Here is a 17,491-nt window from a genome sequence, read left to right on the forward strand (position 1 = left end):
ATGGAGGTTGAGAGAGAGAGAGATTTCGGCTGGAACTGGAGAAGAAGAAGGCAGCTGCAATTTAATTATTTTGGTCTTCATTTTGTCTCTTTTAAGTATTTAAGAAAGTTTATTAGCTTGTGATTGGTTGGTGAGTTTTATCTGACATCACAATGATGTCATAATTAAGCTTTTCTTTGATTTTTCTTTTCTTTTCATCACTACTCAATTTCAATTTAATTTCTAGTAATGTTTATTCATATTTTATGTCATATTAATTATTTACTCAACTGGACAAGTCGGCCAAAAATCACCTCTGAAGGCGAAATGACCAAAATGCCCTCCGTTTGGCTTAACGGGTCAAAATTGTCTATACCGATTGAAAAATTTTTCTAAGTATTTTCTTGGCATTCTAATGCCATAGGAACCTCGATAACCCTTCTCTGGAGTCCCAAAAATTATTTTCTAATTTTTCCCCCGGGTCTAGGGCTCCTCGTTATGAACCGCAACTTCCTCCTGGTTTACCCTCGCTAGGGCACCTACTGCTTAACTTGGTTGTATTTTATTTCTAAAATTTTTACTAATTTTTTCTCATTATTTTTTGAGTTAATTATTTTTCCCGACTTTAGTTTAAATACTTTTCCGACGTTTCTAGCTGTCCTGACCGACACCGATCACCGAATAAGAAATGTACGAGTTGGTACAGGAGGGTGTTACAACTCTTCTCTCTAATTTAAATTTCGTCCTCGAAATTTACCTAATGCAAACAGTTGAGGGAACTGTTGCCTCATCGTCTCTTCACTTTCCCAAGTTGCCTCCTCGGTGTTGTTGTGCCTCCAAAGCACTTTCACCAATGGAATTTGCTTGTTTCTCAACTCTTTCACTTCCCGAGCCAAGATCCGTAGAGGTTCTTCTTCGTATGTCAAATCCGGTTGTATTTCAATTTCTTCTCTGGAGATGACATGTGAAGGATCTGAGCGGTATCTTCTGAGCATGGATACGTGAAACACATTGTGAATCTTGTCCAGCTCTGGTGGTAAAGCTAGCCTATAGGCCACTGGACCCACACATTCGATGATTTCATATGGGCCAATGAACCTAGGGCTCAACTTACCTTTCCTTCCAAACCTCAATACCTTCTTCCATGGTGACACCTTGAGGAACACTTTGTCGCCAACCACATATTCTATTTCTTTTCTCTTCAGGTCGGCATAAGATTTCTGTCTATCTGAGGCAACCTTTAAGTTGGCTTTGATTGATTTTACCTTCTCCTCAGCCTGTTTCACCAGGTCTGGCCCTACCAGTTTGTCTTTGCCCAATTCAGTCCAGCACACTGGAGTTCTACATTTTCTCCCATACAGTGCTTCATATGGGGCCATTTGGATGCTAGCTTGATAGCTATTGTTGTATGCAAATTCTGCCAGTGGGAGGTATCTATCCCAACTTCCCTCAAACTCAATGACACAACTCCTCAGCATATCCTCAAGGACCTGACATAAATTTCATGTTATTATTATCATTTCAATTCAATATTTGTATCAATTTCATTGGTTTCAATTATTTACCTGGATTACTCTTTCAGATTGCCCATCCGTCTGAGGATGGAAAGCTGTGCTGAAATGGAGTTGTGTACCCAAGGATTCATGCAACTTCTTCCAGAATCTCGATGTAAACCTTGGGTCTCGATCAGATATGATAGAAAGTGGAATTCCATGAAGTCTAATTATCTCACTGATATACAATTCTACTAACCTCTCTAGTGAGTAGTCAGTCCTAACTGGCAGAAAGTGTGCTGACTTTGTCAATCTATCAACTATCACCCATGCTGCATCATGTTTCTTCCGGGTGAGAGGTAGACCACTTACAAAATCCATGGTGACCCGATCCCATTTCCATTCAGGTATGCGTATAGGCTGTAGCAAACCCGATGGAACTTGATGTTCTGCCTTGACTTGCTGACATGTCAAGCATTTAGTCACATAGTCAGCTATGTCTTTCTTCATACCAGGCCACCAATACTGGAGCTTCAGATCATGATACATTTTTGTACTTCCTGGGTGCATAGCATATACACTGGTGTGTGCCTCTTTTAGAATACTGGCTTTCAATTCTCCATTATCTGGTACACACAGTCTTCCTTTGTAGTGCAGACACCCATCTGCTTTCACCTCATAGTCAGCTGCTTTTCCCTCTGGGAGTTTGCTCATAATAGCCAGTAACTTGTCATCTACTTTTTGCCCATCTAAAATCTGCTGTAGCAGGTTTGGCCTCACTTGCAACTCAGCCAAAATAGCTCCATCTCGAATCAAAGATAGACGGGCATTCAATGATCTCAAAGCTATGATGGATTTTCTGCTCAAAGCATCAGCAACTACATTTGCCTTCCCAGGATGGTAGTCAATTACACAGTCATAATCCTTCAGGAACTCAATCCATCGCCTCTGTCTAAGGTTGAGCTCCTTCTGGGTTGGCAAATATTTCAGGCTTTTATGGTCTGTGTAAATGTAGCACTTTTCACCATACAAGTAGTGCCTCCATATCTTCAGTGCGAAGATAATTGCTGCAAGTTCTAGATCATGGGTAGGGTATTTCTGTTCATGTGGTCTTAGCTGTCTGGAAGCATAAGCGACCACCTTTCCCTCTTGCATCAGTACACACCCTAACCCATTATGAGAAGCATCACTATAGACCACAAAGTCCTTTCTCTCGAGCATCGTGTTAACACTGGTGCCTCTGTCAACATAGCCTTCAACTTCTCAAAACTGGTCTGACACTTGTCATTCCAGTCAAATTTGACATTCTTGTGTAACAACTTGGTCATTGGAGCAGCTATTAGGGAAAATCCCTTCACAAATCTTCTGTAATACCCAGCTAGCCCCAAGAAGCTTCTGACCTCAGTTGTATTCCTGGGAGGCTTCCATTCCATCACTGCTTCTATTTTCTTGGGATCCACTAATCCCATCACCGACACTATGTGTCCAAGGAATGCAATTTCATTCAGCCAAAAGTCACACTTGGACAACTTATCATACAGCTTCTGTTCTCTCAGGGTTTGCAGAACAATCCTCAAATGCTCATCATGTACTTCCTAGGTCTTGGAATATACCAAAATATCATCAATAAAGACCACTACGAACCGATCTAAGTGTGGATGGAAGATACGGTTCATAAGGTCCATGAATGCCGCTGGTGCATTTGTTAAGCCAAAGGGCATCACTAGGAACTCATAATGCCCATATCGGGTCCTGAATGAAGTCTTTGGCACATCTGCATCCTTCACCCTCAACTGATGATACCCTGATCTGAGATCAATCTTAGAAAATACTCCTGCTCCCTTCAACTGATCAAACAGATCATCAATTCTAGGCAACGGATATTTGTTCTTCACTGTCACTTTATTCAACTGTCGGTAATCAATGCATAGCCTCAAAGTCCCATCCTTCTTTTTCACAAACAGCACTGGAGCTCCCCATGGTGACACATCGGCGTATGAACCCCTTATCAAGCAACTTTTGCAACCGAAGTTTTCAACTCCTCAATTCAATGGGTGCCATCCTATAAGGAGCAATGGAAATGGGTGCTGCATCTACAGTGTCTCAATAGCAAACTCGACTTCCCTTTCTGGTGGCAAACCAGGCAACTCTTCAGGAAATACCTCCGGGAAGTCTCTCACTGTGGGTATATCACTCAGGTTTGGCTTAGCCTGCCTAGTATCCATCACATGTGCTAGGTAGGCTTCACAGCCTTTTCTCATCATTCTTCTTGCAACTGTGGCTGAGATGACATTGGACAGGAAATCTGTCCTTTCACCCGCAACTATAATCTCATTACCCTCTGAAGTTTTCAGAGAAATTCTCTTCAATTTGCAATCAACTATTGCCTGATGACGTGACAACCAGTCCATTCCCAAAATCACGTCAAACTCATGGAAGGGCAACTCAATCAGGTCTGCCAAGAATTCATACCCCTGAATCCTTAGCGGGCAACCCTTGTATACTTTATTCACCACTAGACTGTGGCCCAATGGATTAGTGACCAGAATGTCTTGGTCACTCTCCCTTACTAGTATCCCCCTTTCTACGGGTAGGTTGATGCAAATGTAGGAATGAGTGGATCCTGGATCCACCAATGCATGCACAGAAGTATCGTAGAGGGAGAACGTACCCCTGATGACGTCCAGGGCATCTTGCTCCTCCTGAGCTCTTAGGGCATAATTTCTGGCAGGTGGTCTGTTATCCGCCTCTCACCGCTCGGATGCAGCCTCGTGATGGTCCTACACCGACTTGCCGATTTTCTACCCTCTGTGGTGCGGGAGCAGTCCTGTCGCTTGTGTTGGAGCAGTTGTAGTAGTTCTACGTGGATCGCTTTCACCGATGCTCTGCGACCCACACCTCAAGCAGTGCACCAGCCACTCTCCAACACTTCTTATGCCATTTCTCGGTGTGGACACGCAGAAGATGCCGGGCTGGTCCTGAACCCCATCCTGGAGAGCGCCCACCGATGGTGTGGACTGCCTCCTAGAGGTAAATCGTGGCTCGGCCTCGTGGATCGACCACGACCTTGTGGTTGGCCTGAACTCTGTGCAGGTGGACCCTTGAACTTCTTCCCAAATGCAAGAGATGAACTGGACTGACCTGGGCCCCTCTTCTGCTGTCTCTCTCTTCTGGTCTGCTCACTGATTCTTACTTTTTCCACTTTTATTGCAGCTTCAACTAACTTGGTAAATTCTGTGATTCCCAAGGCAGTGAGCTGGATCTTGATGTTGTCATTTAGTCCCTCTTCAAATCTCTTGCACCTTTCAGCTTCATTAGGGACTATCTCCCTTCCATAACGGCTCAATCTTACGAATTCTTTCTCATATTCGCCACCGATACTGTCTCGCCTCGAGTTAATAAACTCTCTTCTTCTCTCTTCCGTATACAAGACCCACATATTTCTTCTTGAATTCGAGAGGAAGAAGTCCCAAGTTACTGACTTCCGGCTGCACTTCACGACACGTTGTCCCACCATTCGTAGGCATCGTCTTGTAACAAGGATACAAAGACTTCTAAGTTACGCTCAGGGTGCAGTGGAGTTGTTTTAGGACTCGCCTGCCTGCTCAACCAATTTTCTGCAATGAGTCATCTTCCCTCTTGCCAAGAAATCTACCGCCCCAAACTTTCTTAGCCTTTCCAGTGTGATTTACCATGGAGCAGTGGTGGTGGTGGTGCTGCATTACTCGGCCATTTGTCCAAGAAGTCGGCCATTTGTTGGAACATGGCTCGTGGAGGCCGAGCAGTGCTCGCTTGAGTCGCGGAGCGCATTCTCTCATGCCCTGGGCCTCACCGCCGCAGTGGAGCATGACTCTCCACTTCCTCCTCAACGGCTCTCTGAGATGAAGGATCCATATCCTATTCAAAATAAGAAAGATAAAAAGATCTGCGTTAGTGTCACCTCGACTCTTACAAATGCAATGCATGGTATGGACTCAATCTAGGCCCAGAAACGCCTAAACCATGCTCTGATACCACTAAATGTGACACCCCTTACCCGTGTACAGTATATCCGAGTAAGTAATGCCACACGGTGTACCGGCACACTCTAATATTCCTTAATTAATTTATATCATGCTTTTGAATATAACTTGTAAAATATAAGTCATTTAAGTCATTTATTAAAATCATAATTTATTTGAGGTTCCGTAAATTTTAAAGAAAATCCGGCAGAGTACCGGCTAAAAATGGACAAAAACAGTTCTTCGGAACCTGTTAAAAACACTTCTAATGAACAAATTCATTCATTCTCAACTCCAATATCATCACAAAGCTCAATATCAAGATCTCAACAATTTTTTTTTAATTTCAGGTCTCAACAACCTTTTCATTTCTCAAACATCCATTTCTCAGGGTTCTCATATATAAACAATTATTAAATACTCAAATTATTTCCGTACATAACCATAAATCTTTATTATTTACATGAACCTCAAAATACATTACATAAATCCCAAATACATATGAGAAAACAAATATTTAATTACAAAATGACAAAATGACATCTAATGTCCTACCAATGCAATCGCAGTGATGAGGTGACACGGACAAGGTGCAGAATCGCAGGATGAACTCACCCGATCTGCGGTCTACGGGCTCACGATCTGTATCTCCAGCACTACGCTGCGTGGCACAAGCACCGCGCTAAGCAATAATGCTTAGTGGTGCAATAATATAATAAAAGAAAATAGCAAGAAATTAAATGTGTAGTGAATGTATATGTTTCATTTGCTTGGTATTTGTATATTATTTACTTTGTCCACTTTTATTCATTTGGTTGCCCCAAGTAACCTACACTAGACGACTGGGCTGGATAACGGGTAAACTAGCACTGGGTATCTAGTACCTCGGGCCGTCACACCATCGGTCACATATGCATCTCCCGGTGTGCAACAAAACAGCTATCAAGCTGTAAATAATCTCAGGCACAAGGCCAAATCTCAATGCAAAGTCAGAATGGCTAAAAGCCATGAAATCACAGAATGGCATATTGCCATATGCAGTACTGCTAACTGAACCCTATTGGCATGCCAAACTATCCAAACCAATCATGTTAGGTATACTAGGGCATTTGAAACTTTTAAATTCTTCAATTTATGCATTTCAAGTTTTGGTGTCACTATTCACCTCTTTGGTCAACAAAAATGTTGACTTTTGGATAGAAAATATGTACATTGACTTTGGCACTCCCAACATACCACATTTTACATTTAAAACTTGTTAGAATTGGTCACCATTACCATTTCTAACTTAAAACAAAGAGGGCAGAAAATTTTAGTTTTTGAGACCCAAATTCACTGTTCCATTGGACACTGTTGCAGTGAGAATTTGAAGAAATGGAAAACATGAAAGTTGTTCCTTATTTTGTCTAGTTGAATTTCATTTTTTGAATCACTCCATTTGGAGTTTTGTAGCTCCAGATATGGTCCAAAAACCACAGCTGGCCGGATTTGCATTCTGCAGAAATTACCATATCTACAGTAACATGAACAGTGACTGCCACTGCCATTTGGGTTAGGTTCTGGCCATAATTTGGGGTAGGTTCCTTCATGAAAGTTGTGTTTCTATGTCTTAACTTGTTGCTGTAAAAATTTTAGGTCAATTGACCAAATCTACAGTGAGTTATGGCCAAATGAACAGTTACTGTTCATTTGGTCAATTCTGCAGGGGCTGTTGCAGAGTGTCCGGATTGGGGCCAAGTTTTGGTCCTCTTGCTTTGGTCTTTTGGGCATGGTTTCTTCAGCAAAAATGTGCCATTATAAGCCTAGTTTCATGTCCAATTGGCTAAACACCAATTGGACCAACACAGCCAAAGTTATGGCAGTGCAAGTGGACTGAATTTTCAGTCCTTCTGCTGTCCTAGGGCAGCCTGCAACTTCACTTTGCAATCCTATTTTTCAGTCCATTTGATGGTCAACTTACCTAAAATGGTCACTAATTGACCATTAAAATGTGCTCTAACAATTTCCTAAGCCAAGTCAATTTTTCACCCTCAAAACCCTAGTTTCCATTCCAATTTACCCATGCACCTTGGTTAAGCACACTAAATCATTATCTATGTAGATATATAGCTTAAACATAATCTCCAATTCATTCTAAGTCCATTAAAATCATCAAGACACTCCATTATTGTTCCCTCATCAGGGCTGCCGAAATTCAAGGCATGCATAAACATAAATTTCATTTATTTAAGTTACAAATTCTTGCTCACTTTAAGGCTTTAACATGGAATAAAGGAGATTTAAGTATATATATGCACTAACCTTGAATAGGGCAGATTTTTCCCCACTTAAAACTTCACTTTCCTTCACTTTCTAGGCTGTCAAACACTTCCCCAAGAGGTGTGATTAAGTTTTAATGAAGGGGTTTAGGGTTTAGTGGTGGAAACAAAGGAGAAAGGGAGCTTGGGAAGTGAGGTTTAATGGAGGTTGAGAGAGAGAGAGATTTCGGCTGGAATTGGAGAAGAAGAAGGCAGCTGCAATTTAATTATTTTGGTCTTCATTTTGTCTCTTTTAAGTATTTAAGAAATTTTATTAGCTTGTGATTGGTTGGTGAGTTTTAAATGACATCACAATGATGTCATAAATAAGCTTTTCTTTGATTTTTCTTTTCTTTTCATCACTACTCAATTTCAATTTAATTTCTAGTAATGTTTATTCATATTTTATGTCATATTAATTATTTACTCAACTGGACAAGTCGGCCAAAAATCACCTCTGAAGGCGAAATGACCAAAATGCCCTCCGTTTGGCTTAACGGGTCAAAATTGTCTGTACCGATTGAAAAATTTTTCTAGGTATTTTCTTGGCATTCTAATGCCATAGGAACCTCAATAACCCTTCTCTGGAGTCCCAAAAATTATTTTCTAATTTTTCCCCCGGGTCTAGGGCTCCTCGTTGCGAGAACCGCAACTTCTCTCTGGTTTACCCCTCGCTAGGGCACCGGCTCGTTTAACTTGGTTGTATTTTATTTCTAAAATTTTTACTAAATTTTTCTTATTAATATTTGAGTTAATTATGATTCCCGACTTTAGTTTAAATACTTTTCCGGACGTTCTAGCTGTCCGGACCAACATCGGTCACCGGAACAGTAGAATGTACGGAGTTGGTACAGGGAGGGTGTTACAGTTTATGTCTCATACTCACGTTCAAGACCACCCATATACAACTTAAATTCATTCAACACTCATCAAAACTTCCATCACTAAGGCTGCCAACATTTTTTAAGTGGTCCGTACATGGATATGTTCTTTTGATTTCATGAATTTCTAACTAAATCCATATACCTAACTTCAAATTTAAAGAGAAAAATGGAGAGATATAGCACTAACCTTAGTGGCAGAATTTTCTCTTGTTAATTCTTCACTTTTTTTTGTTTTCTTGGCTGCCAAACACTTCTCCTTGGTGTGGGTATAATTTTTAGTGAAAAGAGTAGGAGGAATTATGGTGAAAAGAGGAGAGAAATGAAGCTTTGGTTGAAAATCAATGGAGGTTTGGTTATGGAATTTGAAAGCTACGGGTGTGCTTTGTGAAGGTGATGGCTGCTGGAATTTTAGGAGCTTTTGTTGTATTCTTATACATATTTTATTAGTTAATTTAAGTGTTGACTAAATGTGATTGGTGGGTAAGTGTTTAATGACATCATATGATGTCATAATTGGTATTTTCTTCCATTTTTTTTTCTTCTCTTCTCTACTCATTTTCAATTTAATTTTTAGCATTATTTATTCATATTTTAGATCATAATAATTATTTACTTAACTGGACAAGTCGGCCAAAAATCACCTGTGAAGGCGAAATGACCAAAATGCCCTCCATTTGGCTTAACGGGTCAAAATTGTCTGTACCGATTGAAAAATTTTTCTAAATATTTTCTTGGCATTCTAATGCCATAGGAACCTTAATGACCCTTCTCTGGAGTCCCAAAAATTATTTTATGAATTTTTCCTCAGGTCTAGGGCTCCTCGTTGCGAGAACCGCAACTTCACTCTGGTTACCCATCGCTTGGGCACCGGCTCGTTTAACTTGGTTGTATTTTATTTCTAAAATTTTTACTAAATTTTTCTTGTTAATATTTGAGTTAATTATGGTTCTTTACTTTAGTTTAAATATTTTTCCGGACGTTCTAGCTGTCCGGACCGACACCGGTCACCGGAACAGTAGAATGTACGGAGTTGCTACCGGGAGGATGTTACAGTTTGCCTGTTCAAAACTTCTTCAGCTTGAGTGATTGGGGTGATCTGACCTTCACTATTAACCTTTGTTGAGTGAATGAAAGGTCTGATGGAGATTTTGGTCTGCTGGTCTGTCTGTTGTGCCAATGGAGGAAAGTCTGCTTCATAAGAGGCAGGTGAGAACATCATGCAGGGTTGTACCAGAGGAAGTGCAGGAGGAGGGGAAGAAACTTGTGACACCCCTTACCCGACTACAGTGTAGCCGAGCAAGTTATGCCACTCAGTGTGCCGAGCACTCTATTTTATCTTAATTCATTTTTATTCTTCCTTTTGAATATAACTTGTGAAATATAATTTATTTAAGCCTTTTTATCGAAATTATAATTTATTTAAGGTTCCGAAAATTTTAAAGAAAATCCGGCGAAGTACCGGCTAAAAATGGAGAAAACAGTTCTTCGGAACCTGTGAAAAACACTTCCAATATTCATATATTCGTATTCAATTACTCTCAAACTCCAATAATCATCATCTCAACATTTGTCAACCATTCATTTCTCAATTTCAATTCTCAATCATTCATCTCGTTTGATAGTCATATAACAGTCACAGATCAATATTCACTTTTCCATTTACAAACACAAATTTGCATTATTTACATGAAAATCAAAATACATTACATAAGTTTCATTACATATGAGAAAATCAAAATTTATTACAGAATGCCAAAATGACACCTAGTGTCCTACCAATGCACTGCAGAAGTTGAGGTGACACGGACACTATGCGTAATCGTGAACTGCCTTACCGAATCTGTGGTCTACTGGGCCCTCTGTCCAAATCTTCAGTACCTACGCGTTGCAAAAGCGACGCGCTAAGCATAAAGCTTAGTGGTGCCAATAATACAAGAAAATATAATATGCAAATAAAAATAATAATTTCCTTGCTATTGTGTTCATAAGAACTGAATAATTACCAACTTAATGTTTAGTCGAGGGCTAATCATGTTTCATGATATTAACTTCTTCATGCATTTCATTAATTATTTTCTTCATGATATTGAGCTTCTTTGTATTTTTGTAATCATTCCTGATACTTAATTTTCGTATTTTCTTTAATAATTAGTTCAATCACAGTTATACTTTTCCATGCCCAAGTAACCTATACTGAACGACTGGACTGGATAACGGGTCGTTGGCACTGGACACCGCGGTGCCTCGGGCCGTCATACCATGGGACGCAGAACGTCAACCACGATAACAAGATGGCTAAAAAGCCATGATATCACATAATCGGCATAAAAGCCATGAATACGAGCATAAAAGCCATGGATACGGGCATAAAGCCATGAATACAGGCATAAAGCCATGAATACAGGCATAAAGCCTTTCCTTTCGCAGTACTGCTAAAACAATACCCTATTGGCATGCCAAACTATCCAAACCAATCACATTAGGCCTACTAGGGCATTTTGCATTTTTTAGTTTCACAATTTTTGCATTTCAAGTTTTCATGTCACTATTCATTTCATTAGTCAACTAAAATGTTGACTTTTGCATAAAACATAGGTGCATTGGTTTTAACACTCCCAATGTACCCCATTTTGCATTTAAAACTTGTTAGTTTTGGTCACTTTCTCAAAGCTTAGGTCATTTTGGCAAAATTGCCAATTTTTGGTTTTGGTGTCACTATTCACCTCATTGGTCAACAAAAATGTTGACTTTTGGATAGAAAATAGGTGTATTGGTTTTAACACCTCAAACATACCACATTTTGTATTTCAAACTTGTTGGTATTGGTTGCCAATACCATTTTTAAGCTTAATGCTAATTGAGCAAAATTTTCAGATTTGGTGCTTCATCTTTATTGTTCCATTTGATATTTCTACAGTGGGAATTTGAGGAAATGGTAAACATGAAAGTTGTTCCTTATTCTGTCTAGTTGAATTTCTTTTTTTGAATCACTCCATTTGGAGTTTTGTAGCTCAAGTTATGGCCAAAATAAGTTTACTGTTCACGTGCACTATTCATGCTGCTATATTGGGTGCTGGCAGATTTTTGGTCCAACTTTGGTCAGTAATTTGACCAAGTTAAGTTCATAATTTGGTCTAACTTTCTTCATATGAAATGTTCTACTATGTCTTAGGTTTCCATCGGTTCAAGAATCGCCTAAATCCGAGTTTTCTAGAGAGAGTTATAGCCATCCAAACATGGCTGCTCAAATCAAAATCTGCAGAGTTGCAGGTTTGAACAGTGGCTGCCACTGCCATTTGGGTTAGGTTCTGGCCATAATTTGGGGTAGGTTCCTTCATGAAAGTTGTTTTTCTATGTCTTAACTTGTTGCTGTAAAAATTTCAGGTCAATTGACCAAATCTACAGTGAGTTATGGCCAAATGAACAGTTACTGTTCATTTGGTCAATTCTGAGAGGGCTGTGCAGGGTGTCGGATTGGGGCCAAGTTTTGGTCCTCTTGCTTTGGTCTTTTGGGCATGGTTTCTTCAGCAAAAATGTGCCATTATAAGCCTAGTTTCATGTCCAATTAGCCAAACACCAATTGGACTAACACAGCCCAAGTCATGGCAGTGCAAAGGGACTGAATTTTCAGTCCCTATGTCTGTCCTAGGCGATTTCACCTTCACTTTGCCATTCTATTTTTAAGTTCTAATTATGGTCAACATACCTAAAATGGTCACTAATTGACCATTAAAATGTGCTCTAACAATTTCCTAAGCCAATTCAATTTTTCACTTCTCAAAACCCTAGTTTTCCCTTATGATTCACACATACACCTAATTAAGCACTTCCATTCACTATATATGTGTATATACACCTTAAGCATAATCTTTAATTCATTCTAAGTCTATTAAAACCATCAAAAACACTCCACCTTTGTTCCTTCCTTAGGGCAGCCAAAATCCATAGCATACATACCCTTAACTTTCATTCATTTGGTTCACAAATTCATACTTATTTTAAGTAATTAACATGGAATAATAGAGATATAAGTGGAATTAGGCACTAACCTTATTTGATAAAATTCCCAACTTGTTAAACCTTCACTTCTCCTCTTTTTTTTTTGCTACTAAATACTTGATCAAGGTCTAAAATCAACTTTTAATGTTGGGAGCTAGGGTTTTTATGGTGAGAATTGTGGGAAATTTAAGCTTGGGAGAAGAAGAAAAATGAAGTAGAGAGAGTAGATAGGTTCACGTATGGGAGGAAGAAGATGCAGAATTTTGGTTTAATTTAGGGTCTTTTGACTTTTATTCTTATGCTTGATTAAATATGATTGGTTGATAGGGTTTTAATTGCATCATCCTATGTCATAAATTTGATTTTTATTTCATTTTTGTTTTCTTTTCTTTTCTTCTTTCATTACTCATTTTCAATTTAATTTCTAGTAATGTTTATTCATATTTTATGTCATATTAATTATTTACTCAACTGGACAAGTCGGCCAAAAATCACCTCGGAAGGCGAAATGACCAAAATGCCCTCAGTTTGGCTTAACGGGTCAAAATTATGCACTGGATTGAAAAATTTTTCTAAATATTTTCTTGGCATTCTAATGCCATAGGAACCTCAATGACCCTTCTCTGGAGTCCCAAAAATTATTTTATAATTTTTCCCCCGGGTCTAGGGCTCCTCGTTGCGAGAACCGCAACTTCCCTCCGGTTACCCATCGCTTGGGCACCGTCTCTTTGAACTTGTTTGTATTTTATTTCTAAAATTTTTAATAAATTTTTCTTGTCAATATTTGAGTTATTTATGGTTTCTCACTTAAGTTTAAATATTTTTCAGAAAGTTCTAGATGTCCTGAACGACACAGGTCACCGGAACAGTAGAATGTACGGAGTTGCTACAGGGAGGGTGTTACAACTCTTCCTCTTATTTAAATTTCGTCCTCGAAATTTACCTGACTTATGTAATCGGGGAGTTGCTACCTCCTTGTTTCTTCACTTCCTTGCATCGCCTCATCGTTGTCCTGGTTTGGCTCTTCCGAGCTTCCATAGCATATACTTGTGGTACCACCACCGACTTGGGCTTTTCAACCTGTCTCGAAACAATCTTACGTGAAATGTCACTGCTTTTGCTCTACCCGATCTTTTACCCCTTTGAACTATAGGGAAGATCTATCAACTTGTATCGAGCTATTGAACCACTCCTCTGAGGGCAATCTCTTATGAAATGATCCGTAGCCCCACACTTAAAACACTCTCCGCTTAACGATGACACTCCCCTCGTGTCTTCTACCACAATGCATACATTCAGCATTAGGTTGATCCCCTTGTTATTGTGCCGGAGAACTAGCTATAGATATCCCAATCGGCCTCTGTGGCCTCGTGTCCGATCTTGTGAACCAAAACCCTTAAACTTCTTACTATCGGTCGGTATACTTGACTGCCCCGGTCCAAATTCCCTCTTACGCTGCCTATCTTTTCTATTTTGTTCATTTACTCTCACTTTCTCCACTTTTAATGCAACTTCCACTAACTTAGTGAAGTCGGTGATTCCCAAGGCGATGAGCTGGATCTTGATGTTGTCATTTAGTCCCTCTTCAAATCTCTTACATCTTTCACTTCATTAGGGACTATCTCCCTTCCATAGCGGCTCAATCTTACAAATTCCTTCTCATATTCGCACCGACACTGTCTCTGCCTCGAGTTAATAAACTCTCTTCTTCTCTCTTCTAGGTATACAAGATCCACATACTTCTTCTTGAATTCAAAGAGAAAGAAGTCCCAAGTTCTGACTTACGGCTACACTTCACTGGACACGGTGTCCCACCACTCATAAGCATCATCTTGCAAAGAAAGATATGGCGACTTCCGTGTTTTGCTCGAGTGCGGTGGAGTTGTTTTAGAACTCTGCTGCCTGCTCAACCAATTCTCATTTGCAATGAGTCATCTTCTCTCTTGCCATAGAAATCCACTACCCCAAATTTTCTTAACCTTTCCAGGTGTGATTTTCTGCTGTGGAGCTGGTGGTGGTGGTGGTGCTGGCATTACCGGCCATTTGTCTAAAGAAATCGGCCATTTGCTGAAACATGGCCTGTGGAGGCTGAGCAGGCTCTGCCTGAGCTGGCGGAGCAGATTCTCTCATACCCCCAGTCTCAGCTGCTGCAGGTGGAGCATGACTCTCCACTTCCTCCTCAACAGCTCTCTGTGATGAAGGGTCCATATCCTATTCAAAATAAGAAAGATAAATAGATCTGCGTTAGTGTCATATCGACTCTTACAAATGCAATGCATGGTATGGACTCAATCTAGGCCCGAACGCCTAAAGCGTGCTCGATACCACTAAATGTGACACCCCTTACCAGACTACTGTGTAGCCGAGCAAGTTATGCCACTCAGTGTGCCGAGCACTCTATTTTATCTTAATTCATTTTTATTCTTCCTTTTGAATATAACTTGTGAAATATAATTTATTTAAGCCTTTTTATCGAAATTATAATTTATTTAAGGTTCCGAAAATTTTAAAGAAAATCCGTAAATCTGGCTAAAAATGGAGAAAACAGTTCTTCGGAACCTGTGAAAAACACTTCCAATATTCATATATTCGTATTCAATTACTTTCAAACTCCAATAATCATCATCTCAACATTTGTCAACCATTCATTTCTCAATTTCAATTCTCAATCATTCATCTCGTTTGATAGTCATATAACAGTCACAGATCAATATTCACTTTTCCATTTACAAACACAAATTTGCATTATTTACATGAAAATCAAAATACATTACATAAGTTTCATTACATATGAGAAAATCAAAATTTATTACAGAATGCCAAAATGACACCTAGTGTCCTACCAATGCAATCGAAGTTGAGGTGACACGGACACTATGCGTGAATCGCCCTTACGAATCGTGGTCTCATGGGCCCCTCTGTCCAAATCTTGATTACCTACGCGTTGCAAAAGCGACGCGCTAAGCATAAAGCTTAGTGGTGCCAATAATACAAGAAAATATAATATGCAAATAAAAATAATAATTTCCTTGCTATTGTGTTCATAAGAACTGAATAATTACCAACTTAATGTTTAGTCGAGGGCTAATCATGTTTCATGATATTAACTTCTTCATGCATTTCATTAATTATTTTCTTCATGATATTGAGCTTCTTTGTATTTTTGTAATCATTCCTGATACTTAATTTTCGTATTTTCTTTAATAATTAGTTCAATCACAGTTATACTTTTCCATGCCCAAGTAACCTATCTTTGAGCAACGATCGATCGATAACGGGTCGTTGGCACTGGACACCGTGTTGCCTCGGGCCGTCATACCATGGAACGCAGAACGTCAACCACGTATGCAGTCAGTATGGCTAAAAAGCCATGATATCACATAATCGGCATAAAAGCCATGAATACGAGCATAAAAGCCATGGATACGGGCATAAAGCCATGAATACAGGCATAAAGCCATGAATACAGGCATAAAGCCTTTCCTTTCGCAGTACTGCTAAAACAATACCCTATTGGCATGCCAAACTATCCAAACCAATCACATTAGGCCTACTAGGGCATTTTGCATTTTTTTAGTTTCACAATTTTTGCATTTCAAGTTTTCATGTCACTATTCATTTCATTAGTCAACTAAAATGTTGACTTTTGCATAAAACATAGGTGCATTGGTTTTAACACTCCCAATGTACCCCATTTTGCATTTAAAACTTGTTAGTTTTGGTCACTTTCTCAAAGCTTAGGTCATTTTGGCAAAATTGCCAATTTTTGGTTTTGGTGTCACTATTCACCTCATTGGTCAACAAAAATGTTTACTTTTGGATAGAAAATAGGTGTATTGGTTTTAACACCTCAAACATACCACATTTTGTATTTCAAACTTGTTGGTATTGGTTGCCAATACCATTTTTAAGCTTAATGCTAATTGAGCAAAATTTTCAGATTTGGTGCTTCATCTTTATTGTTCCATTTGATATTTCTACAGTGGGAATTTGAGGAAATGGTAAACATGAAAGTTGTTCCTTATTCTGTCTAGTTGAATTTCTTTTTTTGAATCACTCCATTTGGAGTTTTGTAGCTCAAGTTATGGCCAAAATAAGTTTACTGTTCACGTGCACTGTTCATGCTGATATTTTGGGTCTGGCAGATTTTTGGTCCAACTTTGGTCAGTAATTTGACCAAGTTAAGTTCATAATTTGGTCTAACTTTCTTCATATGAAATGTTCTACTATGTCTTAGGTTTCCATCGGTTCAAGAATCGCCTAAATCTGAGTTTTCTAGAGAGAGTTATAGCCATCCAAACATGGCTGCTCAAATCAAAATCTGCAGAGTTGCAGGTTTGAACAGTGGCTGCAACTGCCATTTGGGTTAGGTTCTGGCCATAATTTGGGGTAGGTTCCTTCATGAAAGTTGTTTGTCCATGTCTTAACTTGTTGCTGTAAAAATTTCAGGTCAATTGACCAAATCTACAGTGAATTATGGCCAAATGAACAGTTACTGTTCATTTGGTCAATTCTGCAGAGGGCTGTGCAGGGTGTCCGGATTGGGGCCAAGTTTTGGTCCTCTTGCTTTGGTCTTTTGGGCATGGTTTCTTCAGCAAAAATGTGCCATTATAAGCCTAGTTTCATGTCCAATTAGCCAAACACCAATTGGACTAACACAGCCCAAGTCATGGCAGTGCAAAGGGACTGAATTTTCAGTCCTATCTTTCTTGTCCTAGGGCGATTTCACCTTCACTTTGCCATTCTATTTTTAAGTTCTAATTATGGTCAACATACCTAAAATGGTCACTAATTGACCATTAAAATGTGCTCTAACAATTTCCTAAGCCAATTCAATT

This window comes from Hevea brasiliensis, chromosome 5 (genome assembly GCF_030052815.1).
Source record: "Hevea brasiliensis isolate MT/VB/25A 57/8 chromosome 5, ASM3005281v1, whole genome shotgun sequence".
Classification (NCBI taxonomy): domain Eukaryota; kingdom Viridiplantae; phylum Streptophyta; class Magnoliopsida; order Malpighiales; family Euphorbiaceae; genus Hevea; species Hevea brasiliensis.